Genomic DNA, 26,202 nt, shown 5'->3' with positions numbered 1-26,202 from the left:
TTCTGAATTTCAAGAAATACAGTGACAGTGACTCAGGAGGGACTGCCTGAGAGGGTTAAAGGTTAATGAGTTCCACAGAAGATGTGTATTTTCAGAAAGACAGTGAATGGAAAGGCAAGACCTGGTCAGGAAAGGAAGCAAAGTTCACCTTTGCTCATAAAACAATGAAAGAACCCTGAGTTCTTAGTCTGCTAGAGAAAGCCTTGATAGAATACTAGATATATAAGTCATTAACCAAACAAACTTGAAAAGAAAAATAATGTCATATAGCTTAATTGTTATTTATATTGATTCAAACAAGTGTAAGACAATAACAGATTAGGTACAATCAATTCCTTAAGAAATAACAATTTTTTTTAACTTTCATTATCTGCATCTTTTTTAAGAATAAGAAATAGTGCAGTTTTTAAACAGTTGCATGCACTCAGAAGAAACTCTACAAGATTTTTAGCCTGAAATAAACTTTTAATGGAATTATCTTTTTATGTTAGATATCCTATTTAGAAATGTTCTTATATTCCAGCTTTGCTTGAAAAAAACTTATCCAGATTTCTACAACAAAATTATTAATTTCCCCCTGTTAGTTTTCCATTTGAAGTACATCCCTGCGCAAATAAGCATCATATATATGACAGAAAGGAGAGGAAAAGAAAGCTTTTAATAACCACAATACCAAACAGATATTCAAATAAAAACCATCCTATATAGTATGCACTTTCAGTTCATGTCATATGTATTCTATATTTAATTTGATAGAATTAAAAATTCTGTGCAAGAATTCTGCTTTTATAATTCAATTCACAAACACTGCAAAGCTTTTCAATGAAAACAGTGAAGTAGACTTAATATTCATGGTTCCATGTTTGCAAAAATAAATTAACCATATGACTCTTGCACCTTTAATGACAGCAGAATCTCCTTTACGCAAGCTCTCAAGAGCCTAGTAAAAATTAATAACACTACAAGGGACTGATTTAGTCTAAGTCCAAACCCCTGCAATGGATATCATGCAAGGCTGACTCTTGAAATCTCATTACATGTAGTTTGGTCGTTAAGAATGCTTTCAGACAAAGGAAAGTTTCCTTAATTGAAAAAAAAAAAAAAAAAAAAAAAACCAAATGTGACCTTTGCTCACAAAGGTTTTAGTTCTATTTTAAGCCTCACTTATCCGTATATCCGTATCGCTTAATTTGAAGAAACAGGAAGAAATAGCCCCATAGAAATGAGCAACGAAATGCCTTTCCAGTATCCTAGGCCTTGAAATGTAGTGTGCTAAAACTGCTTAGTGCTCCAGATTTTTCAGACACAAATCTAGGAGGGGAATATGATCCCCGAACCCTTTCATGAGACAGATAGCAGATAACCTCCTGACATGAGAACCATCAAGGGTTGGGAAGTACTACCTTGCCTGATCACAATCAGTATTTTTAAAGCTGAAGGACAATGCATGCTTTTCTCTATCAAGACTGTGTCTGACCAAGACACCACATAGCAAGGGAGAAAAAAAAAAGTGTGGTTTCTTGATATCTAATGTTAGCAAGTCCATCTCAAGGAAGGGAGCAAACACTTTTGAAGGGTAGATAACAGCAGGACAAGGGGGAACAGTTTTAAGTTGAAAGAGGGAAGATTTAGGTTGGATGTTAGGGGGAAGTTCTTTACCAGGAGAGTGGTGAGGTGCTGGAACGGGCTGCTCAGAGAGGTTGTGGATGCCCCATCCCTGGAGGTGTTCAAGGCCAGGTTGGATGAGGCCCTGGGCAGCCTGGTCTAGTAAATGGAGAGGTTGGTGGCCCTGCCCAGAAGGGGGGTTGGAGATTCATGATTCTTGAGGTCTCTTCCACCCAGGCCATTCTGTGATTCTGTGAATTCTCATTCCCAGTTTCCTAAAGCCTGACTTGGAGTTCGCATATATGTATAAGAAGAATAATTCAATCTAGCATGTGCAAGACCATTTTACCTGCTTGCTAGATGAACCCAAGGCCATTTCAGCATCATTCTACTTCTCTGCAGGGCAAAGCAGTTTCCCCACTTGCCTTACTCATGTAAAGCCTGCTGGCAGTAGATATCACTCTCTGAATGTGATAATCACAAAGACAAATTTTAAAATACTCTGCAGAGTTTCTCACAGCTCTGAGCTCCAGAATAGTGATCATAAGTTTTTCCTTCTCGAGAGATCAAGGATCTTGAGTTTGTGAGAGTCCTCATTCCAGTAGAGACAGTGACAGTCACAATCAAGCTGAATAAACCAAAGAACTTAAAGGATATTTTCACAAAGACACAGGCCAGGACTATCTACCAAATAAGTGACTTACTGAAGAGAAGCACAAGGGAAACTCTCACTCATAAACTGAAAATGTAATTGCATACAAAGTGCATACACTGTATTTAACAAGTTTGTGAGCCTCAGCAATAGTCTGACGTAGAAAAGAAGACAGATGCATTCTGCTACATAATGTGGAGGATTTTTCCTTGACATTGGGGTGCATTCATGAATTGGATCTGGTCTCTCATGGCCTTTTGTTTGACTTAAACCATAAAGTTTGACAGATTAGCAAACTTCATGTATCTAACAACTTCTCAGCATTCACAAGACTTAGAGTGTTTTCAATGCTGTTCAAGATGCTCTACAGCATGAAACTACCTCTACAGTGTGGTTTCATAATACTGTCCATCACAGAAATCAGATTTTTTGTGTTGAAACAGCTCTCTAGTACCTCTCACACAATGAAGACCATGTCAATATTCAGATTATAACTGGCACTGTCATCACAAAGCAGGACTTTAAGTACCGCGTGTTTTTTAGAAGGCTTTAACACTGAAACCATGACCACCTCACCAGTACATTTCCAAAAACACATCACATCTGATCTCATCTCCAACAAATTTTGAGATAGACCAAATTGCAGATAAACAGCACAAAGAGTTTAGTTTATCCAGGAGTTTGTGCCCACAGAAAGCAAGTTCAAACACCAGAAATAATCCCAGCTGACATCTATGGCACTTAAAGAAAGCAGGAGAAAAAGGCTTAAAAGAGCACACAGAGAAGACAGGCTTGTTTAAAGAGTCTCTCCACGGTAACTTTTTTATTATTACTATTTCTCTCACAATACAAAACAACGAAATACTTATGTGACTAAGAAAGCACTGTTACCAAAAAAAGAATAACCCATATTATTATTATTATTTGAATCTCTGCGGGCAGAGATTCAAGTGAGGCCCGCACAGCAGAGTGTGACCCTCACATAGATCATCCCCTGTGGGCCTCTGAGATGGGTGACTGTGACTCTGTCTGCCTCCATAGCTACCTGCAGTTCTGATGTGGTAGTTATGGTAACTGGGATTTGAAGGTAAGGCCTCTGTCTGCCTGTAACCCATAGAGGTACTCCATTTGAAACGTTGCTTTACAATGATGAGACAACGGTAACACAAGGAAGTGGCAGAATGACACATTTTTAGAGCACTTGTCCAGGAAGTGAAAGTTCCTGATGTCAATACTCTACAAACATTTCACTTGGTGACTCCGAATGCTAACTGTATGGGCAGTCCATGCAGCAGAGACCACAGCATTGACACTTGCCTGCTCAGAAGAATAGTCACTCCCCTTGTTTATGCTTCGCCCATACAACATTTCCGTTCGTGGTTATGCACCAGAGGTTGTGCAGAAGAGTGGAAGGCGGTTCCATCCCCACCCTGAAAACGCTCACCCAGCACACGAGGAGCTGCAGGTCTGAATTTCATGTCATCTAGCAAAAAGCTGTTTTAGAAGTAATTTAATGGCATCTGTAGCCAACACTTGCAATACAATTCATTGTTTTATGACAGGAACTGAGAATCTAATGATCTTGGCGATGAACACAGAGATAACTACCCTTGTCAAATTTTATATAACTCACTGACGACTTGCTTTTATTCCTTGTGTGATGCTTAACTGGCCCATTTCATTATGAAATCTGCCCATCTTCTTCAAATGCAATGCAGCAGCAATTGCACAAATCGCCCAACTTAACATCATCTATAACATAAGTCTATTTCAGAAAGTGGTTTACTTTAAAAAATAGAAGCTCTGCTTACTTATTTAAGATTTCTATGTATTTTTCTTCAAAATCCTGCACAGCAGAAAAACATTTATTTTTTATTTTTTTATACTTGAGGAAGCATCCAGGTATATTTACGTGCAGCAACTGATATTTAAAGGAAAAAAAAAAATCACAAAAAACCATTATTTTGAAACATTGATTTTCTAGATTAATTTTAATTTAAAAATCCTTTCCAAGTTTTCACTTATGGCACCAGAGATATAAATATAGACATAGATCAGCCAATCAGTTACAAATACGACATCAGAATCATATTACCCTTCTCTTTTCACTGCAAAAATATTTAGAGGTCTCTTCAAAAAAGAATACTTAATAACTATGGTAATAATAGAAATGATCATTTATTTCTCCAAACACTAAAAAATACATCATTGTTACTTACTGATCACCTATGTACAGATGCCAGCTCATTCCAGACCAAAACATGCAACATTATAAAAGAAACTAAGGAAGTTTTTGTGTGTGAGTCAGTACAAAAAGAAGGGGAAAAAAAAGGAACTGGCAACTAAAATCAGTCTAGAAATTTTACATCACTGTTACAGAAAATCTAACCCTGATTTTAAAGTTATACATGAGGGCTGCTCTAAAATAATGCCTCCTATTTTATTATGTTGGTCCATGACAACAGAGGTGGATGTTGGTGGTATCGCTGTAGAGGTTGAACTTTCCCACCAACAATCCACAACATATAGACTATCCTCAGCAAGTTTGCAAATGACAGCAAGCTGACCTGGACAAGCTTAAAAGAGGCCCCTGTGAATGAGGTTCAGTAAGGCTAAGTGCAAGGTGCTGCACTTGTGCTGGGGCAATCCCAGACATGAGTACAGACAAGAGGAAGAATTCATTGAAAAAAGCCCTGTGTGGAGATGGGTGTGAGGGTTCTGGTGGATGAGAAGCTGGACATGAGCCAGAAGCATTCACCTGCAGCCTGGAAGGCCAACTATATCCTGGGCTGCATTAAAAGAGAGACGGCCAGGAATGCAAGGGAAGTGCACTTCTCTCTCTATTCTGCCCTCATGAAGCCCCATCTATCTCCAAGTCTGAGGCCTCTAGCATAAGAAAGCTGTGGAACTGTCAGAGTAGATCCAGAGGAAGGCTCTAAAGATGATCAGAAGGCTGGAACACCTCTCCTGTGAAGAGAGGCTGAGGGAGCTGGGCTTGCTCAGCCAGGAGAAGAGAAGGCTCTGGGGAGATCACACTGTGACCTTCCTGTATTAAAATGGGCTTATAAAAGAGATGGAGAGCAATCATTCACATGGACAGATAGTGACAGGACAAAGGTGAATGGTTTTAAGCTGAAAGATGAGAGACTTAGATTAGATGTTAGGAAGATTTTTTTTTCTTGAAGTGTGGTGAAGCACTGGCATAGGCTGCCCAGAGAAGCTGTGGTGCCCCATCCCTGGAGGCGCTCAAGGCCAGGTTGGATGGGGCCCTGGGCAGCCTGAGCTGGTGGGTGGCAGCCCTGCCCATGGCATGGGGTTGGGCTAGACGACTTTTAACATCCCTTCCCACACAAGCCATTCTATGATTCTACAAATGCTGTTTGAAAGGGATAAAAGCATCATGCACAATCAGGCATACATATTAATGGCACTAGACCAAGTGAAGTCATTAAGTTATTTTAACAGTATAGGAAAAAAAAAACACAAAACCAAGTCTACTAATTATTTTAAATTACAGGTGATTAAAAATATGAAAGCAGCTCTTTTTCAAAGTATGTCTACATATCAACATAGACTAAACCTTTTTTCATTGGGAGTTCAACAACCTGCATCTTCAGAATGGCTCTGGTTTCCACTTTCTGTTTTGCCCCAAGAAAAGCGCAAGCACTAGGATTGACCTTTTAGGGGTGGAGTAGGCAAGGTCTTTGGAATAGAGGGTAATAAAAAGAGACGGTGAGGGAGGATAGGCAGTTCCCCATCAAGAACCATATTCTCTCAAAGGGTGGAGCTCTACATCCTCGGTACAGCCCCTCTCTGCCTGAGTCACCACTCAGCCACTCTCCTCTTTCCAGACATGTTAGGTGCTCATATCAGTACCTCTTAAGTTGTCATTACAATGAGAATTTTACTAACACAATGACCCAAATTCACTAAAAAGCATGCACATTATAGTGCTTTAACACAGCTGTACAAAGCTTGCAGAGCATGTGAAAATCAAAATAAGAGAAAACTCTCCAAGTAATTAGCAGTTTAGCTAACAGAATTCCAAACACTTTCAGAAACAGCATATATTACATCACATTGAGTACAATAGTCTCTGAATTGAATCGTAGCTACTGTTCAACAGCACACAGCACCCAACAGTTATATTTAAGACAAAGTAAAGAACATTCAGCTGAAATAACAGACATTTGGGAAGAGACAAAACACCAGCTATTTTGAAAATACAGGGCCTCCCACTCATTGTGAATCACTAAGTTCAAGCTCAGCATTTAAATATTTTTCCAAGCTTGCATTCATGGCACATTTGATGTTTGAAGACGTCTTTTAGGAAAACTGTATTTTTTCAGTGTGTGGTGGGTTAACTCCAGTTAGAGACAGTACACAATGTTAGAAATAACAATGATGGGAAAAGAAAAATATGAAGATTAGCTGCACAAGTAACAATTCATTATCTTTTTGTCTTCTATTGCTAAAAGAAATCTATTATTACAGGAACATGGGTGCAGGGCAAATCTTAGCTCAAACTTCAACCAAAAACAATTTGTATTATTTCAGATCACCTAGTTGTATGGTTTCATGATACAGCTAAGCCAGCAGCTGAACACCAACAAGAAAGGGAATTATGTCGTCCTCACTGTTGCTATTCCTTCCTTAAATGTCTCTTCTTCATCCTGCCCCAGGTGCACCTTCCTTCCTTCTTCCTATCCCAGCTCCTCAAGTCAGCATCAGTGCCTGTCTCACATACAGTGAGAGAATTAACCTCACTTACTGAAGAAGCAAAAAAAATTCCATGTTTGCTGAATTAGTTTTCTCCAATTTTAATGAGCTGAACTGATTTGCCATGTGGTCAGATGGACAGCAAAAATTTCAAAAACATGATGAACACAACAGGAAGGTATAAGAAAGAACTATACCATGATGAAACAACAGAATTAAAGCTCTCAGAGCTCCTGTGGCTCATTCAGTTCCACTTCACTTCAAGAAAACGGGATACCAGAAAAAACACAATTACTACATGAGACATCACTACACTACAATAGCAATTAGAAAGTGCAGAGAAGAATGGTTTGTATCGCCCTATTTTTTTTTAGAGTAAACAATTTAACTCTGTTAACTGACTGCAATGAGCAGGGAAATAACAGGATATGTTTTTGCAAGTCTAGGCTGAGGACTTCTTTGTAAAACTTCTTACAAAAGAACTCAGTCATTTCATCAATTCAACTACACAGTACTTTTTTTTTTTTTTTTTTTTTTTTTTGTAATGTTTTTGTGTTTCTGTCTTGAGTATCCCCCGGCTCTTGAAAGTTCAAATGCTCCCTGAGCAGGTCACAAGGGTGAACCCCCACTAGGAGGTTCTCCAACAACCCTTCTCCAACAAAGACACTGACATATTCACATGTGTGCTGGCACTTGCTCTCAGAACTCCATCACTCAGGTCCTAAAGATGACATGAGCTAAGCAGGGTAAGAGGACATCCAAACTCCAGCAGTAAAACTAGCAGCTTGAACATATTTCATGTCTTGAAAAGTTAACTGGGTGATACTGGTAACCATCGGTGTTTGCAAGTCACACTGGAGATGTCTACACAGAGAACTAGAAAAGTAATTACAGCTTACTTTGTAAAAGTGAATGACAAGACAGTGATTGCACTGAGCACTCCTGTTGCTCCCACCTTTCAACAGGCATTTTGAAGTTTTAATTCTGAGCCTCAATTTTAACTGCAACAGAAACTACACACTAAAATAGTTTAGCCATCTCTTCACATGGTCATGCAGTGAAATGCATGCTTGATCTCTTGAGGATCCATCCATTAGCTTTTTTAAAATCAAACATTAAATCAAAGAGGTATTTCACTACATATTAACTCAGCACCCATAGATCTATTCCATATGTTTTTCAAAAGAAAGTAAACAATTTGATATTGCTTACTCTGCTGAAAATAAAGTAGTAACTATTTATACTATGTTTGATTTTAACTGGTAGCATTTATAAACTAAAAAGAAATAATCACCTATAAGAACCAAGTCTTCTCTATTCTGCAGTTTCATGCTGCCAATTAAGTTCAGCAACTGCTATAGCTCATAGAAATGTGGTTCCATTTATAGATCAATATACGTAATGAGAGAACTTGAGAATACTGTATCTGAATATTAAAATAGGATAGTAAAAATGACGCTAAAACACTGAAGCATTCTTTCCTATATATGTACGGCCAGTAAGGACGAATTTATGATGTTAAAATAAAGAGTCATTTGGTTTCAGATATTAACTTCTGACACTGGTGAGAAGGGGGAAGGGGAAGAGAAGTCTGATCTCAAAAGAAAATAAATAAAAAGCATCAAAGGAAACTGCTTATACTGTTGGGAGCCGTGAGAGAGTCAAAGACCAAGTTATACTTGGCATGAAGGTCTAAGTTTTTAATTTCATTGAGTCAGTTACTGTTCAGGCTTCTGAGCAACACTTCCAATGGAGCAAAACAGGCATCCAGTTTTCACAAACCAAGTAAAGCAAAACGATATGCATTTCAGATTAAAAAAAAAAAAAAAAAAACAATATTTTAACCCAACTCATATAAGCTACAGTAATTATTTATGAAAACTAAGAACTGATCATTCATAAACTGTGATAGAGGAAACTGCATCAACAGAAAGCTATTAAAAATTACTCAGGGGTACTATATGATCTTAAAGGTCCCTTCCAGTTCAAACCATTATATCATTCCATGATTCTGTGAACACATTGTAGGTGTTCAGGAGCTTCTCCCTGTCTCCTCCATAGCCTGGCTCCACAAACAGACAAAGCAAAGAGTGTAATTAAAATCCTTTGTCTGAAAGCATTATCCAAATGTTTCTTGAACTGGCAGCTCAGGGCCATGATCACTGCCCTGGACAGCCAGTTCCATGCCCACCAAATGCTGGTGGAGAGAGAACCTTTCCTAACACCCAACCTAACCCACCACTGATGCCATTTCCTCACATCCTTTTGCTGTCACCAGATAGAAGAGATCAGCGCTGCCCCTCTGCTTCCCTTATGAGCAGCTCCCCTCAGCCTCATCTGCTTTGGGCTGAACAAACCAAGGGACATCAGCCATTCCTCACATCCTCTGGACTCTTCCCCATATCTGTAGCCCTTCCTTAGATGCTCTCTAATAGCTTTTATCTCCTCCTTATGCTTTGGCACCTGAACATGCACCCAGTGCTCAGGGTGAGGCCACACAGTGAAGAGCAGAGCAGGAAAACCTCTTCCTTCACCCGCTGACAGTGCTGAGCCTGATGCACCCGAGGGTGCAGTTGACCTTTGGGCTGCCAGGGCACACTGCTGGCCCAGATTCAACTTGCTGCCAACCAGAACCCCAGATCCTTTTTTGCAGTGCTGCTCTCCAGCCCCTCATCCCCTGGCCTCTATATAGAGCCAGGGCTACCCCATCCCAGATTCAGAATCCAGCACTTGCTCTTCTACATGCATATTGTGACCATCCTCGAATTTGGCAAGATCTTGGTGTAAGGCCTCTGCAGCCTCAAGGGTGCCAACACTCTTCCCAATTTAGCTTCATCCACACATTTACTTAATATAACTTCCAGATCTTTATCAGAATAATCGAAAACATTACAGAGAACTAAGTGATTTGAAAATGGAGCCCTGCAGAAACCCACCTGTTGCAACTAAGGCAACTCTCCTGGACGTCATAGCCTCCCCCCACCCAAAACAGCCATAGAGGAGGAGTACGGATCTTCCCCCACCAAAGAAGCTTTGGCTTCAGAGGAGCAGCAGCAAATCCAAGCCAATGGATACTGAGCTCCATGATGGCAACGTCAAGCCTCCAGAGGAAGAACCTATGACCTCTATCAGGGCTAGGCAGGCACCACAACATTGTGCTTGCCTGGAGATATTGCCACGTGTGTCAGCAGCATAGCAGGGGCTCTCAATTTTGATCTCAGTGTTGAGGAGTCATCATCAACCAGAGAGCCCCTGCACCAGCTGCTGCTCCCTATCACTCTTTCTTCCCCATCCCTCATCTTTTCCCAAGACCTCTCACCTCTTCTTTGCTGAGCTCGGAAGAAAAGAGGACTGAAACTGGCATCCTCTGAGCTGCTGTGCCAGGACAATAGGAGAAGTCCAGTGGACAGCCCCAAACTTTCTGCAGCCGCCAGGTGAGCCCTGAGGAAGAGGGCAGGTCTGGGACCGGTGTTCTCTGAGCTGTGGTGCTGGGACAACAGGAGGAGCCCAGCAGATGGCCCTGAGCTCCCTGCAGCCTCCTGGTGATGCCAGAGAAGCTACAGAGGCCACTGTTTCTTTGGAGAAGCACTTTGGTTTAGACAGGAAGAAGGGCTGACATTCAGCATGAATATCCAATCCAATTGTTACATTAGGACTTCTTTTCAAGACAGAATAAACATAATAAAATAAATAAATAAATAAATAAATCAGTAAATGACTCTCCTTTTTGGTACTTTAGAGTCTGCCCTGGGACTCCTACATCCCCTCTTGGTCTTCCCATTGCCAAACTTTGCATAGTGGGGTGAGGGCCCAGGGCACAGGCAGCCCAGGGCAGGCTACAAACACTGCCTTTGCTTAGCACTAGGCACAGGGGTGAAGGGGGGCTGTAGGGCAGCAGAGGTGCCCCCTCCTCTCACTGCAGAGTGGCACACCAAGGGATGGGAAAGGCCTCAGCAGCCCCTGGCACCTGGTGTTTGGTGCAGGAGGGCACAGTATCTCTGCCACTTCCAATCACATCTCAGATTTTTTTCAAGTATTTGTAGCTGCAAGTCTTTACTGCTGTTAGAAAGCAATGCATTTTTCTTTTTTTTTTTTTTTGTTTTTTGTTTTTTGTTTTTGTTTCAGGCATAAACAACAACTTGCCTGAATTGGCAAAGTAAGTAATGTCTGTAACACAGCTGTCAGGCTTCACAGTTTAAGGCAAAAATACAGTACGTTAGTAACTTACAGATAAAACACACAATAGTTGTGTTTGAGTTTTTGCAATTTCAAATAAAGCACTGGCTCTGCAGAAATGTACCTCACCTCTCTACTGCTCCTCTTCAGCATCAGAGAGGAAGAAGAATGAGGACCAGCAAGAGGTGAGTGTGAGTACTGGCTCAACCCTATGCACCCTTCCAACTGTTGGTAAAGCCTGCTCAGCATCTTTCCCAATGTTTATCACAGACAATAGGGTAATCCACCTGATAAAAAGGAGCTTCTGGCATGTGCATCTTGGAGTGCCATCACTATTATGTACTCCATTATACTTTTTAAGTTACATAAACATAAATAATAATTAAAAATAATAAGGAAAAGGGCACAGTACTTCACTGCAGGCAACAACCATATTTTTCAATGCTAAAAATGCAACCAATAAGTGAAAATAACAGCGTTTGTTATGAACTACTGATTTAGTTATACAGCAAAGAAGTATACTGTCTCTCCTCCACAGTGTTAAGTAGCCTACATGGTATTTCCTGAACTGTCAAACAACTTAGGCTCATAAAAAATGAGCAGCAGATTGTACATGTCATGGTAATGTAATTTAGAGAACTGGGCTTCTTCATGCATCCATATATGTCATCCCAACATACTTTTCACCACAAAGTTACACAGTAAATCACACCACTTCCCTTCCATTCATTTGGCATTCATTTCTACCTGTACTGCCAATTCGTGTATTTTGTCCAAATTTCAATCCAAGTGTCATCTGCTCTCTTGAGAAGATCTTAGTGTTTTTATGTGTACTTCTCTGTCACTCAGCGTTTTCCAAGAAAGGCACAAGTAAAATTATTCCTTAAAGGTCACTCCATCTAAGTACAATAATTAAGAGGAATAAAATTGATATTTTTCTTCTAAAAATGATCACTGCTTCTGCCCTATAGCTTACAGAATCATAATATTTCTCAGGTTGGAAAAGCCCTCCAAGATCATCACGTCCAACCTCAACTTAACCATACTACCCTAACTTTAACAACCTTCCACTAAATCATGTCCCTGAGCTCCCTATTCTTCAACTGATTTACTTAACTGTAGTAATTGATAAGTAGTGTCTTCGAATCTGCTTCTTGAATAATTACATTTGGACACATTTCATAACATAGCTCTAAAGAAGAAAACAGAACTTCACAAGCTCTGCTGTTCTGTTTCTGTGGTTTCAGACAACTCAAATTACTTTTTATTGAGTAGAAGAGTGACTATTAGTAATATTAATTCTTCAATGCCATAAACAGTTCATGCACATAATCCAGTATTAAGTACAAAAGTTGATAAAATATTAAAATATTGCTTGATAAAAAAGATTATCTTCCAAATTCTTCTGCGTTGCCATTTCAGATGTATTACTTAGAAGCCTATTATAATTAAACTTTTATAATTATCTATTTTTAAAGCAGAACATTCTAATTTTTTTTTGCCTAATTCAGAATGTTACCATTGCTCAATGATTACACAAGCAGAGAAGACATGAACCCAAGTACCTTTGCTAACTGCTGCTTCTGATATGTGTTTCCCTTGTTGATTTTCAGATGCGTGTAACAGTTGTCAAACAACTATAGGAAATTCTCATTCTGAACACTACAGCAATGCCTTTTTCTCCCTTAAGTCTGTTCTTTAATTATTCATAAGTTACAATCACTTAGAAAACAACACTGAACTGTAAATATTTAATAGAGGATACCCGTGACAGAAAGACACATAAGAGAAATTACAAAAAACAAATACCATAAAGCATTTGTTTAACCTGAGCTAACAAACAATAAGCAAGACATATGCTCTTTAGATTTTCATAGCTTTGGCAAACCAAATGTATTAAGTCACCTGTATGCTTTACCAAACAAGTGCAATTAAACATGTATAAATCTCCAGGCATAATAGTTTCCTCCAGACTTTTCCTATTTTAAAGGCTTTTTACACTACATTTTCAAGCAGTTAAAGGATACAAGAGTCAAGAGCAAATACACTGAAGCTAGTGATGTCTGAAACCCCACATACAACAGATGCATCTTAGCAAATAGATGATGATCTTAACACAAATTCTCAGCGTAAGTTAGAATTCTAGCACTTAGAATGGTGAGAAACTATGCATGACTTTCAAATGTCTTAAAATCAAGTTTATACATCTTCTAGATGTGGAGGAGGGCTATGCATCCAACGTGCACTCAAACATCAGGATAACATGGCAGGTAAAAATAAATCTACTTTGAATTTTCAGAGCTCATTATATTTAATACTCGGTATTCGTAATGCTGAAAATATAGCAATGCCATAATTGTGTTCTTCAGAGGAAAAGGTAACTAGGAAAATAGGACTCCATTTTTTTTTAAATCACTTCTACATACTAGGGAAATATCATCAATCTTTCATTAAGGTATTTGTCTACGGTATCTCAATACACTGTATGGAGCATTCTGAATATTCTACACATGACAAATACTGAAAAAGTTACACAGAAGAGCACAAAAATTTAACTTAAATTGCATCTAAAAACTGAATCCAGTCAGAGAAGAAAACAATGCTCCCATTCAATTTCTTCTAACGGAATTAGTATCTGTTCCTTGTGAACCCAAAGGCCTTTGAGACTAGGTCACTGTCCCAGCATGACAGCACATCTGCCTAAACCAATGGCAAAAAAAAAACAGCATGTCTTCAGCGGTCAAGATAAAATTGAAGATGATTTATATAATACTTAGAAATCACATTCGTTTTCCTTACCTTGACCTTATAACTGCCCACAATACAGCCTCACAGTGCTTAAGTGACTTCGTGGTGAGATGTTTTGCTCGTTTGATTTACCAGAGACAAAAATAGAGCTCATCCACTCTAAAAAGTCTTCCCCCTTACTTTCCTAGTTTCCTCCCTTCAACTGATTATTATGTTCTCTTGTGTTTACTGATTTTTTAAGAACTTTCAATCTTTGACGTATCACAAATTCAAACATTTTTTATATTTCACCATTTCAACATTATGTAAACATTCCACTTCAGCACTGAAGAATTTGTGCAATAACTGTTTTATTTTCCTGCTTCATTGTTAATAGACTATTAGTGTCATTCAGAACTGAAAATAAATCACAGTAACCACTTTCATACATAAAGCATATACAGACAGAGTAATCAATATGTGCTGGAGAGTTTTGAGAGTTTGCCTGAACAGTTGACTGAAACATAATGAAAACCTCAGCTGTAAATGACACCTGTGTACCAAAAAAGTGCTAGAATAGACACAACTTTATCTGCAAATGTCTCTTTTGTTTGCTAATCGTACCGCTCTTAATAGTTAAATTATGCCAGGAAAAGAAGGTTGCTCTTAGTCTGCCTTTTCCCTAAAAATAGAGCTGCCCTATATGTCACCTATACCAATAAATCTAGTCCAAAGGAGACAAGCCCTCAGTATTAATACTTACATTTGAACCCCTAGAATAAAGGCAACCGTTCAAGTGCCAAACTTAAAAATAAAAAAGAGCAAACTGGCTGGCCAATGCTCTGTAACACTGGATTTTAACTGTCAGTAGAGTTTAGAAGGAAAGAACAAACAATAAGTAGTATAACTATTTCACTGATGTGTTGTAACTTCTCATTTAATGTATGTTGAAACCTTATTTCAGTAACTTTTTCTATGCTGCAACTCTGCTACAATCATTCACCAAAGTATAAGATATCTAAAGAAAAAATGGTTATTTTTGCACATAAAATCGCAACTGATCTATGAATTCACCTTGAAATGAAAAGTTTTACAACTTTTTGCCTTGAGCTTTGCATGCACAGCTATTCCAACAAAATAGTTCTAAAGTTTCTGAGCTTTTGGGGCAAAGAGAGCACAAAGGCCAAAGTAATTACTTAGTCTACAATGTCCAAGGCATTCAGTAAAGAAAACCTGCCAATATACCAGGTAATATTAAGAAATTTACACACCATTAGTACTTTCATGAATGATCAGCTATGTGATTCATTGTGGTCTTTTTTCCTACATATCTTGACTCAAGACAGTAAGTATTCTTTGGAAACAGAATTGGACATGACATGGTCCAATTTTCCTGTTTAAATACTAAAACATCCCTAGTGGCTTTCTCTTTTGCCTTTGGTTTGCAGTATACATCCCATTTTCCAAAGTGAACACAGCTACGTTCATATAAAGGAACTTCAACTGAAATGCATTTTACCCTATCTTTTAAGGGGTAATTAAAGGGACAGAAAATGAAAATAAAGGAAAAACTTTCACAGTCACAGCAAATTCAGGCAATTCTAGCTACACCTCATTATATTTGAACAAAACAAAGGAACCTGTAGATGCGAATTATCCCAGGCAATGTACTATCCACTCCTGAAATGTAACCACTTGCTACATTATGAAGTAGACACTGCACAAATCACCATCATCTATTAAAAATACATATTTCTGCTGACCAGGTTTTTCTGCCTTAAGTCTTCAAAGGGGAGTTTTAAAAATTATTTTATGGTTATCTTGTTGGTTGGCAGCAAAGAAGTGACTGAGAAACAGATTACTTCCCCAGACATAGCATGTTAATGACTTATCTAAGAAAAAGGGGTACTAGTGTGCTATCCTTTCTACAGGAGCATCATGCTATGTAAGCTCTCATTTATGACAGGAAAAAATGCTTCTGACTCCAGGTTTGATTCTTTAACTGTCAAGAGGGACAAAGGCAGCTTAGCTACTAGAAGTTTCCTTCCTCTTTAGCACAATTTTAGTACAGATCTTTTTGGAGAACTACATACTGCAGTACTACAGGGCAAAACTGTTTAAAAACATTAGAAAAAAAAACTTGTGGAACAAGAGGGAGAAACAACACAAATAAATGATTGTCCTTTCTTAAATCGTAAGTATGAAATACTACTAAATACTAGTTTGAATTGTAATTGTAATGAAATAAAAGTAGAAAATAGATAATTAAAAGTTGCTGGTAACAAAAAAGCCCCATCCTTTGATGGATTTTTTTTCCCCCACAGCATAAGACACATTTCCATTTTTAAGCTTTTTGAATTTGTAGAAAGAAGAAACAATGATCTGTACAATAAAAGAGTGTAACAATTTTCCAGATTTGGAAAAATTAACAGCAATTTGGGCCTGGCCTCCTGCACAGGATTATTTATTTGAGCATTTTCTAAGAACAGCTGCAGTTGTACGCACGACATCATAAAGGATTCATTCTTACCCCAGTAATTTGTTATAAATAACCTTCATTTCCTGTAGGTCCCATCCAGTATTATTTCCAGAGTGCTAAGGAGCTCAACCATCAGAAACCTCTGTTAAATGGTCTGCACAGAAATACAGCAGAAAAACTACAGTTTACATAGATCCTTTTACTCTTCTCCTTTCCACAGTATTTGAACCTCTCAGAATAGCATTTAGTTACAATAAAAACTACATCTTAAAAGCAAGATGCAGATTTACAAGAAGGAAATCACGGTTGAGAAACTTTCATGAGGAAAAAAGTGACTGAGATAGGAACAGTCTGTTTCCAGGGCTACCAATGAACCATATATTATGTTTTAGATGGTTTCCTAGGAAAATAATTCTAACAATCACATCATCTATGCGTGTCTTTTATAGATACATTCCTCCTAACTTTAGAACTTATTTCTTGACTTCTAGTAGATCAGATAATAGAGTAGATAGTTAGAAAAAATAATAGATACCATTCTGATTACAAAAACAGCTTAAATCAAGAGTTCAGACCTCCTCAGATCCCTCAATCAACCAACAAGATGCAACTGTACTGGAGACCACCCGTCACTAACTCTGTGACAGATGTAACTGATCCTAAAGCAGAGAAAAGATCCTGCAGCGTCCCGTCTTCCAGAGGCAAGTAAAATTTCAGCCCAAAGAACTTCTCCCCTTTATTCTGTCTTCACCTAAATGAGAAGGACATACAGCACTGAGATATAAGCATCTAAGCCACCTGCCATTACTGCCTGTCATTCAGAGCTCCTTGGCAGCCATTAGAGCGTTGCCAAAAACTCCTGCAGATTCTGTTTATAAATAAATAAATGAAAGATACATAAATAAATAAATAAATAAATAACAAGTTTGTTGCATCACATCTATTTATCAAGCCCTGCTCCAATATCTGCTTCTTCAAAAACAAAGCTCACTGCAGCTACAGAGACTGAGATTTGTTATCTCCTCTAGGCAAGAAACCACAGAGAGGTCTATCTCATCTGAGCATGTCCTGCTGTCTCCCCACAGAAGATACTGGTAATTTTAAGAGAGCAGAAAAGGTTTCAGAAATGACCTTAGCCTATGTCAAAATTCCTACTGTGGTAAACAGGTGTTTCTTTCAGTGTTGGAAATTCATGTATTGCCTGAAGTGCTTAAAACCAGCTATGCACTATTCATCCTCTTTTTCTAGCAAGACTACTACTGTAAAATACATCTTAACAAAGTCATACATCCCACTGCCCTTGGCAGGAGCTGACAAGCAGTGAGAGGGCAGAAGAAAGTCAGAAAATTCAATTTTATGAAGGCAACCTTTCATCAACTTTGTATTAGAATACACAAATTAAACCACAAGATTTCAGAACGCAGTTCTTTGTGTTAATACAGTGAATCTGTATTTATTTACCTAGGGGGGATCCAGTTGAGTAAGAGGTTAACTGAAGTGTCACAGGCTTCCTGTTAAAATAATACCAAAGACCTCAAGGTTCCTCAAGTTTTGTCTGGACTTGCCTTGGCCTGCTTGGACAGGTCTGTCTAGCTGCAACAGTTAATAACCAGGTGATCACTCCCTACATTGTTTTAGATCTTGGTCAGCTGTACAATGAAACACCATTTATTCTCACAGAGAACAAAGTAATAACAACTAGACAGCTCGTGTAGAAAAAAAGAGCCTATGACCTTAGAACAAAACCACAGCACAGATCATCAACACGGGATGATGGCAGGAGCCTTGGAAATATGTGCAGTAACTCACAGGAGTCAGTGTTCACCAAATAAATGCAACCTTGGAATATAGGTAAGAAAAGATTTAAGGCTAAACAGAACAAATATGAACTTATGAAGAAAGTGCAAACCAATGAAGAAAGAACAAGATGCTAAGCATGCTAACAAATAACAATGATCCCACACAGATCCCAGCGCAAGTAGGAAAAGAATACCAACAGCATACTTTCCCTGAAGAAGGGCTCAAAAGTTTGACAACTTACCTTGACACTTGCCCTCAATCCTAACTGAAACCACTGACTCCAGCATCCACCCACAGGGGCAGTGGAAATGTGACCAGTACATCAGGGAACAGGGTAGATACTAGAAACCGTGTGTAAAGACTTCAACAACACATAATTTGAACTGTGTTACTGTCCAAAACAGACTAATAATTCTGTCATGAAACTGCTAAGATTTTATCTTCACTGTCAACATATTGGTGACTTTGCACAGAAGGTGTTCCTTTAACCCATAACAGGATTTTCAATGCAATAAACTGGTTAGAATTCTGTAAGCTGGATCAATCAACTGGCAACACTTCCCTTCCCACTAGTAATTATCATCCCATATACAAGTAAATAACCTCCTGATGCTATGAAACATGGTTACTGCATTTCCCCAAAACTTTCTGGAGCAGATATTGATTGTTGGAGTCCAGTTTTCAGTTGCTTCCATCAAACCTCTTTAAACTATCTATTTTCTTGGCTCCTGGCAAAAATCAGTCACTCTTTTAAGGAGGTGCTGGAGGTCAGGCAACACAAAATGACTAATCTGACATCATCATCACTTCCTACACAAGGTATTTCTGAGTATCTTCAGCCTCAGGGAAATCTTACAGGACTGCAACCCTGAAAGGTAATTTAGTTCCTAACTAATCGACAGTTCCTGAGGCAATATCGTAATAATAATGTTTTATTTCAAGATACGTGAAAGCATAACCAAAATTTTCCATTGCATTTACCTGTACTGTTGCAAATGTACTACACTTATAGAATTACCATACTAGTTTTCCTCCCATAAGCCACATTGCAAAAATGATATACAGAGAAAACAAACGTATTTTATGGATTTATGCAAGTACGTTACTCATTGGTTTGTAAAACTTGGGCAGCTAAGAAGAAATGTTTACACGGTCAACTTTCCTGAAGTTCTACGCTATATACTAATAGGACTACAATTCTGCTTGAGATTAAAGTGAATTCTGCATTCAAAAACACACGTCATGTATATACAGAACTTTATAAAACAGGAGGTCTGCCATACTCACCCTTTTTGTCACACATACAACTGAACAACATACACACTAGCAATACAAGACTCCTTAAAAAGAACAGACAGACTTCACACTCTGTGAATCCTCCAGTTTGGAGAAGTCATAAAAATGAGTAAGTGGATGGAAACTAATGCAAATAGCGAGACTGCACACACATCTGTCCTTGGCTGGTTCCAGAAACAAACTGAACAGCTGAAATCAAAAGGTAAACAATGGTTAACTTGTTGGATGTTTCACATCCAAAGACTTTAAGTGTCAGTAAAATGTTCCAAATTCACACAGCATCTCTAACTCAGCGTATGGCACTGATTTGTTTTAACACACTATAAATATTGTATGTAGTCCAAAGTCTGAGGAAAATGGACAGGCTCATTTGCTGTCAGCAGATAAAGAATGATAAATAGTATGGAGAATATAGAGATAAGATTCAGGAGTATAAAAGACAAGGGGTTCAATCATATTCTTTACTTCCCCAACAGCTCCCTAACACATAGCAACAGAGATTAGTAGTATTTTTTAATATGTTTTGCCTTGGTTTCTTTGTATGTTGCCACAGCAGGCTAGTATTTACAGAAGCCTCGTAGCTTGTTATGGTCATAACATTCACCTGGTAATCTATTTTTTTTGTTGCTGCTTTCTAAAGACAGTGTTTAGATAAATGACTTCTGTAACCACAAACTAGTTTACGGAACTTGACTAATTCATTTGGTTCCCTTTGAAGAATGACATTTCCCATAAGAATGGATGATCCTTACTTTATTACACAACATCATTACACCTTTTTTATTATATTCTTATTCAATAATATTATTCACCATTTGGTAATTATATTGCTAGCATATCTAGTTCTGATTTTCTTATTTTATTAAAATTAGAGTACAATAAGGAAGTCTGGTCTAAATTCCTAATTTTCCAAGCAAAGTCCACTGAAGTATGTTATGAAACCAAACTTTACAGCTACTAGCTTTAAACATGCACTGTGTGTCAAGAAGTAAATAAGGATGCACAAGTCCATATTTTTCTTAAATCAAATAAATTAGACTGCTTTCTACAATTTCTACTTATAGATGGTTATGGATGTCCACAGAACAAATAAAAAACATTTCAGGAGCTAAGGTAACTATGAGAGAATAAGCATTCTGTGACTTAGTGCGCATCTTCCAACTAAATAAGGGCAGTGTTAATATCGTTTGTTCTTCCCCTAAACCACATAAACAAATGCAAAGTGCTAACAGCACTAAGCTGCTTCCTGCTCAGGGTTCACCACTGCAAGAGGCAGCGAGGGGAAGCAAGGTGATTAATACTTACAATGAAGAGTGACTTAATTATTCCTTATTAGAAGTTATATTTACCAATGCTTCACTAAACTATCAAACATTCAGTTGGCTACATTAATGCATGTGGATTTTCCACAGGGGAAGAAAGGTACTTGGATTCTGGAGAATTAAGACATGGAGAGGCTTGTTCAGCACAACATTCCACCATTGCATAACTGTATTCTACTGAAACAGTTATAAAAGACCTACTTAAGACTACTTTTCATACCTTAAAGCTACTCTTGATTAAAATATTATATGCTCTTGGCTGTTTCATCTAGACACCAATACTGTCAAAGTACCTTGTTCTACATCTCTTCCTTTCATGTCATATGGTGGCATATATGTTGCCTGCTCAGTACATCACAAACAACAAAAACAGATAGTGATTATACTTGCCCTGTCCTATTGTAATGAAGGATAAACAGTGCTGTGTTTCTTCGCCCAGCTGTAAATGTTCACGAAATTTACAGAAACTAAACTGTGTCTGAGACCTCTATCGTCTAGTCTTGTCTGGCAAAATCAGCTAGTGGCAGGTAGGTGCAGCAAATCACATCCTCAAGAAACTTGCCTAGAAAAGTGATGTTATCATATAAATATAACTAACTTCTATCAACCCTTATCATATAAACATAATTAATTTTAATAAGTAGTTGTGATAATCTCTGGATCAAGTTTCCTTATCAGGGTAATGAGTTCATTGTATACTTCCTGGTCTTTCAGCTATGATTTTTTTCAGGTAACTAAGGAGGTGTGATCTTTCTCACAACCATTAAGGGCAAAACACATTATACAAGAAATACATTCCAGCTATCATTTAAATTAAAAAAAAAAAAAAAATCTTCTTAAGGGTTTACTTAACATCCTAGAATGCTAAAAAAAAAAAAACATCAAATGAATTTTCCATTGTCTGAGCATTCCAGACAGGAAGAGCATACAGAAGACCAGCCTCCTCCTGGCTTTGTAAAAACCAAATGATTGCTTCTATATGTCAGAAAAGACTACATACTTGAAGAAAATACAGTACAAAAGTGTGTTTTCCCATTTATCAAACATACTGCAGTGCTTATACAGGAAGCCATGCTGCCATACAGAACGTCCTGATTTGTTTACTTCACCAGAGGCACCCGTGTTTCAAACTAATTTGCACTGTTCTCTAGTAGAATCACAGCTTTATATTTAGCTAACTTTAAAAGCCTTTTGCTAAGATTACACAGAACAGTATATTCTCTTTATGTCCTGTTTTTGGAAGGAGACTAGCCAAGCAAGCCTGTAGTATTGAGAAAAAGTCATTTATAGCAGACACCATTAGTTCACTAGAAAAATGTACTTGAGTTCTTTTGTTTATAAAACCTTTCACCAAAACCCACTGAGACCATCAGCAAGAATTTTGGCATAATTTTCAGAGTTTAGTTCGGCAGATAGAAAAAAGCACAGTTCTGGAAGCAGTTTCGAAATAGCTGACCCTATACATCTTTAGCAAACTGGTAGTAGAGGAAAAACTGATTGTTACAGTTTCCAATATTAGGTATTAAAACATATATATATATTTATTACATTAAAGAGTGAAGACTTGTCCCTCAAAGTTTCCATCTCATTCAAAGTAGTAATATGTTGGGTTTTGTTTTTATGGGTTTTTTTAAGTTTTTTTTTTTCTAAAGAGTTCTCTGGCTTTCTTTTTACTTTCAATATTAAAATAATCTCTTATTCACATCTTACTTGAGTCCAAAACACTTCAGCAGAGGCTTAAATTTCTGAAATAGAAAAGTAAAAGGACTTGCTTCTACAGCAGGAACAAGCAATGACTCTCATCCATAATATATCATGTTCTATGTAATAGAGAAGTATAATGGAACAGTAATGATTCTGCTTGGGAAAGAAGGCAGAAAATGTAGGGGTTTCTGGGTGTGTGTATGTTCATACATGCAACCACACAAACAAGTAACAATAAAGAGGAAGGGAGTATAGTCATCCTTCATAGTTTTGACTCTGAGAAGAAACTGTGTCCCTACTGATGTGTGCTTTGCTCTCGATCGCATCTATGATAAAAATATATGCTTACATCTAAAATTAACAGTAACTTTGCATAAAATTTGGCAGATGTAAAAGTGCCCTGATTTCTGGGCAATAGGCTTTCAAAACTTAATCAAAACAGAGTTCAAGCCAATTTTTCAGAACTTAGATTTAGCAAAAATAATTACCCAGGCCTGTAGATTATGGGCAGTTTGAAGGCATAATCTCTTTTTCTGGCAGAGTAGTTCAACTATTTCACTAATGAAGAAAGACAAGTTTGAGTGTTTGCACCAGTGACTGAAAGTATGGCTTTCAGTCATACTGCAGACTGAATAAAGTATTTTGGGAGAAAGCATGGGTGGTATTTAGAGCACAGAAATAAATGCGAGATGAGAGCTGGGTGGATTTGCTGGCTGTATTACAGGTTGCCGTGCTCCCTCAAAGACAAGTAAATAATGTAATGTCCCTAACACCACATATCAAAGACCTACTGAGAATAGCATGATACACTTTTCTTTTTAATCCAATTCATTTAACTGATTTTTATTGTAATTTTTCTAAACTCTGTGTGAGTGCATCCCACCCAGAATGCAACTATGGTAACCCTATTCCCTGCCAGGTTTTATTTCAGAGTAGTAACACTGTATTGAAACCTTAAGGTGACAGTGTTAACATATATTCTTGTGTACATTTACATAATGTACACATATACAAACACATACATACATCTCAATATACTTTTGCTTTTGAACACAAAATAGCTGATCTAAAGGCGCTTCAGTAACAAGTTATTATGTTTTCTATTTTATATTGAAATACACTTTACCTGCAGTCCAAAAATCTATCTTCTCAGACTGACAAATTATGAGTTGCATGAAATTTCCCATCTGAAGGCCTCACACCAAGAACAAAATCTCATAAAATCTACAGGAAAAAGTCCATGGAAATAATGAAAGAAGAACACTGATTCTTTTAGGAGAAAGACCTACCACAATATCGCACTTGCTATTTTTCTTGGAAAATAAAAGCAAACTGTCTTATCCATATAACATTATAAAATGTCTACAGATACTAGCAACTTCAATACTTCATTACACTGAACTCTTCCCACTCCACTTGGCCATGGCTTGTCACACTTAATCAGTCTTATGAGAAACTAATTATGTTCTGATTTACAGAACCCCAGGAATATAACACTCAGTTCTACAACTTTTAAGTAGCTTACATAACTTTGTTTCAGAACTTCCTTTAGCCACTCTAACCTAAAATACAGCACTCTGGATTTTCACTGCTGGGCAACTAAGCATAAATTGTCTCAGCAGCCCTGAAATTAGACTAAGACCATCTAGTTCCAACAATTTCTGGAAAATATTTAACTGACCCTGTGGTTCACAGTCTCCATTGTCTTCCTCATTAAACTCTCTAGGAAATTTACCTTAATATTGGATGAGTTTTACTTCGTGGCGTTTTCCTCCTTGCAGACACCACAAGATTTTCATAGTAGGGCAGTATACATCCTAATAATCACGAAGGAAAAACCCCAAATTATTAATCATTTCCCGACCACAGTACTGCCTGACTTACGAAATTCCAACACTTTATGCTTTCCAGTATTGTAAAGCAATTGCTCCTCAGCAACAAAGAGGACAATACAATCTTTTATTTATTAATTCAGTGATAACACTAAGGTAGAAAGCAAGTTCTTTAGTCAGCAGCAAGGATGTGTTTCTTCTTCTGTTAATGCTACTATAGCTTGCCAGGAAAATTTCCACCCATTTTGCAAAAACTAGCTAGTGTTTTTCATTTAAAAGTATTTGCCAAGTCCTCAACCCACAAGAGCCTTCTAACTACCATTCACAGGGCTATTGATCGTACCACAAACATTAATTAATCAACCACTGCAATAAAAATTGCAAAGAAAAAGACAGCTCTCAGAACATGTATTTTAAGTTTACAGCCTTTACAAAACATGTGTTTACTAAAATTAGCTTGGAAAAGCACTGGGCCAGAAACAGTTTAAGTACAGTTTATTCTCTTTCGTTTTGCAGCTGTTTTAAGAATAGATTAAAAACTTTCCCTGCTCCCTTTTCAGGCTACGGGGTTCAACTAATAGAAAAAACAGGCATGAGGAGTTTAGTAAGGATTCAGTAGACTGCAAGAAGGAAAAACCTATGCGAGAAACTACTTCAATTAGGCTACAGTTGGGGATTATGGTTTAGGAAATGACTATAGAACATCACAAGGATCAGAGTTACATTACTGTTCTATTCCAATAGTAAAAAGTCTCCCTAAGAGAGAAAACAGACATCTATACATCCCATGGAAGTAGCCAAGCAGGGAAATTATGTCAGATTAACATAGCTGACAACTGAAGCACAACAGAAGCTGCATAAAGTCTTGACATTCTCCTAAATATATATAATATTTAATTAATTAATTCTTGTTGAAGTTACCATGTTTCTTGCTTTCAAAACAGAAAAGTCGATGTATATTTTTTAACTAACTTTAAGAACATGGATTATGCAAACAGTTTAAATGTTCACCTATTTGCCTGCCTTTACCCATTACCAACTGTTAACATGATTTTATTCCAGCAGCTTTCCTAAGAGTTGATGTGAGGAGGAGACTGAAAATAGTACTTCTAACTAGAAAGAGTGGGCAAAATTAAGCTGTTCATCATGAGCCATTAATCAATGGCATATCTATAACTTCCTATACAGCTGTCTCTTAAAGAGTGGGATATAACAGGATAATTCTCCAGTTGTTGTTGCATATTTAGAAAACTAAGCCTCACGTCTTCTCCTGCCCATGGAAAACCTCGTGTTCCTAAGCAGAAAGATAGAGAGAAGTCAAGAGCGTTGAAGAAACTTAAAATCCGCACTGAATCATGTCTTAGATGTAGATTTTTAAGTAAAGTGTGTTCTACCTTCATCTTCCTTCATTTTTAAGCCTGTAAAACCATGGCTGCTGATCTGGCAAACTTCTGCAAAGCACTTTTGACCACTGTCTCACCTTTAGACCCAGCAGATTCAATTTCCAATTTCATTTTCACCAAAATGGAAAAGATGCATTTAATGAGTTCCAACAAAAGCCTGTGGTTTGACTGAGAAGCTATTTAACACTGCTGCTTCCAGGTGCCAAGATACTCCTTCTGTAGACAAGAACCCAGACATTTCACCCAAGAAGATTTTACATAGACTACCACTACTGATAAACAGTCTACAGCTGGATTTAGGATCTTACGGACTCGGTATACGTAGTTAATCCACTCTGAAACTTGAGTAGTTGCAGCAGATGGTAATCAGAAATCTCTCATCAGCCCCAGAATATCCTCATGGCACATCATCCTATAAATAAAGCATATCCTTTTTCCCTTGGACTGTGGAATTGATTATGAATATCAGAATTTTCTCTGGATTACA

At 37.8% G+C, this 26,202-nt stretch overlaps 1 protein-coding gene across 4 annotated transcripts in view; it reads right to left on the bottom strand.

Annotated features, from left to right (window-relative positions):
- Positions 1–26,202, bottom strand: part of PLCL2 (phospholipase C like 2) — a 104,930-nt gene that overhangs the window by 52,671 nt on the left and 26,057 nt on the right. The window lies entirely within an intron of this gene.

Source organism: Gallus gallus, chromosome 2, assembly GCF_016699485.2.
Source record: "Gallus gallus isolate bGalGal1 chromosome 2, bGalGal1.mat.broiler.GRCg7b, whole genome shotgun sequence".
NCBI lineage: Eukaryota > Metazoa > Chordata > Aves > Galliformes > Phasianidae > Gallus > Gallus gallus.
This window is presented reverse-complemented; position numbering and strand designations above follow the sequence as displayed.